Raw genomic sequence first — 2,525 nt, 5'->3', positions numbered from 1 at the left:
TAATAGTAATTTTTAAACTATTTTTTGGTTTTGTTTTGGTTTTATTCTTTTATTGTTTTTCTATCTGTAATCGGTGCTGTTTACAATGCATTATCACTTCCCCTCTGAGTTTATCCTTTAAAGCAGTGCCACCTCCCAGGCAGCATAACTACCCTGGTAAAACTGCAGCATGTCTAGAAAGAAAGATTGATGCCTTAAGGATAAATTCAGGGAATAAATGTCACCACCCTTGTCACCCAAACTTTGTAGCTCAGTATGACTGTGAAGGCTGCACATAAGTGCACCTTTACCTGCCAACACTTACATTGCTGATTGCTCATGAGTGGATGTACAAAATATTCAGAACATAGTAACACTGAAAATACATATGAAAATACACATTTCAAAAAACTATGCATTAAAAATGTAAGGAAAAAGTGCTTGAATTGTGTCTCAATGTAATGTATAATTGCCTGATTCATTAATGTGTTATTACTATAAAACAGAAAACTGTGCTGTTCACTTGAGTGAAATGAAATATAAAGAAACTCTACAGAAATACTAATACATTTCTTATCTATTTACTCTCTTCTGGCTAGTCTTTCTTATAGTTTATTTCTTTTTGGCTTTTTAGTCTTGACTTTCTTCAATATTCAGTACTGCTTTAGGGCTCAAACTAAAAGAAATTATTACTTTTTTGTACATTCAGTCAATGTATCTGAGTGTTCTTGTTTCTAATTCACTGTGTCTCAAGTGGCGGTTTAAACTTAGATGCAGATGGATTGGTTCTTCATAACAGCTTTGCAAACATTAGAACAGACGCACTTGAGATACAATGGTGCCAAATGAAGCACTTGAAGGCTTTGCTAAGCAACAGTTTAATAGATATTTGAGTAGGCTGGTTTCATATAGGTGTGGAGGATGGCTGTTTGATCTTGTGGGATCTTGTAAGATTGAGCTATAGCATTTTAAGTTTTTAATAGTTTTTGGAGGCTTCAGTTTGGCGGCTACACTATGGTCACCTGGGATAAAGAAAAGAATCATCCTCACAGATTTGCAAATTGTGCATGTTTATAAACAACCTCTGAGAAATGGAACATTTTATGATGGTTTTTGCAAACCCTTGTGAACAAATTACATATGTACAACTCTTTGAGTGCAGATTGACACATTACTCTTGTCTTTTTCTCAGCCATCTCTTGTGGATGCTCCATAGGAACCAAATGGGCTGTGCAGATCTGACCAAGTGTTTCATTTTTGGTCTTGTTTGCATTTATCAACATAATCAGTTAGGTTCATCTTGTTGTTTAGTGATGTTGTCTATCCTTGCAATGATGAATGAATGAATGAATGAACCAGATTGACTTTCCATTGAACTTTGTACAGATGTTTATGGTCCCCACTGTATGAAACCCATCATCTTTGGTTGCTCTCTGACATTTCCTTTTTTACCACAAGGCAAAAAAAAAAAAAAAAAAAAATCTCAACACCTGTAGAGTGGATTTGCATAATACTACTGTGCATATTCAAGCCCTTCTAAATAGTAGTTGTAGTCGCTTTGTTGATCTTCTCATTTTTTCCCCGAGTGTGTCTGTGATGTCAATATTGCTACATTTGATGAAGTTTTGATCTTTATGTGAGCATCATCATTATGACTGTGTAATTAAGGATTTGCTATTAGACAAAAATCTTGTTGCAGTATATGGGATTCAAAATTCTGGAAAAATTAACAACAGGTAACAGCTTCTACATCAGTGGTACAAATTTTACTATATGTTGTTGTCACAGTTCCGCTCCTCTGTCCTGTCTGTCTGTCTCTGTCTGGTTGTCTCCCATCCGCTCCTCTGCCCTGTCTCTCCCCTACAGCTCGGTGCCTGAGTGGAGTCTGGCTCCTCAGCTGACTCCACTCAGGTAATCAACTACCTGCACGGCTCCCGGACAGCTGATGATCATTCACTAACGACTCACCTCTGCAATAAAGACCGGCTCAGCCTTCCACTCCCTGCCAGAGCGTTAAACAAGAACCACGCAGTTCGGTTTGCTCTCTAGCCCCCTTCACGATCTGTTTTTGAGTTTCTGCCAACTTCTAACCTTGTTTTCTCCTGCCTCCCTCAGTTCAGCTGTCCGGGATCCCACGCCATTCTCCTTCCCCTCCGGCTCTCCCCGACAAACCTTCACCAGTTTCTCCTGCCTGGACCCCCACTCCTGCCTGGACCCCCACTCCTGCCTGGACCCCCACTCCTGCCTGGACCCCCACTCCTGCCTGGAACCCCCCGCTCCTACACCCTGGTTTTCCCCCACCTAGCCACCATTTTCACCCCCTACAATAAACCACTTGCATTCAGCCAGCCCTGGAAGTGTGGTTTTCTGCTCGGGTCCACCTGCTCAGTTCGTGACAGTTGTATTTGTCACAGTAACAGGGTTGTAAATCCATGCTAACTTTACCTTTTTTTCTCAGGTGTAGAAGCTAGCTATTTAGCTTGCTGTTACTGCTGGCCAAGAGGATAAACTTACTGATGTAAAAAAGTAAACAAAAAAGTAAAAAA

General features: G+C 40.2%; 1 long non-coding RNA gene across 1 annotated transcript; it reads left to right on the top strand.

Annotated features, from left to right (window-relative positions):
* The first annotated feature begins 1,864 nt into the window (after positions 1-1,864).
* LOC127535369 (uncharacterized) lies at positions 1,865-2,323 on the top strand. The gene is made up of 2 exons (XR_007944208.1): positions 1,865-2,010; positions 2,095-2,323. It is a non-coding gene; the product is annotated as an uncharacterized LOC127535369 (long non-coding RNA).
* The last annotated feature ends 202 nt before the right edge of the window (positions 2,324-2,525 follow it).

The sequence above is a fragment of the Acanthochromis polyacanthus genome, chromosome 1 (genome assembly GCF_021347895.1).
Source record: "Acanthochromis polyacanthus isolate Apoly-LR-REF ecotype Palm Island chromosome 1, KAUST_Apoly_ChrSc, whole genome shotgun sequence".
In the NCBI taxonomy this organism is placed as follows: domain Eukaryota; kingdom Metazoa; phylum Chordata; class Actinopteri; family Pomacentridae; genus Acanthochromis; species Acanthochromis polyacanthus.
The sequence above is the reverse complement of the archived record's forward strand: the minus strand, read 5'-3'. Positions and strand labels throughout refer to the sequence as shown.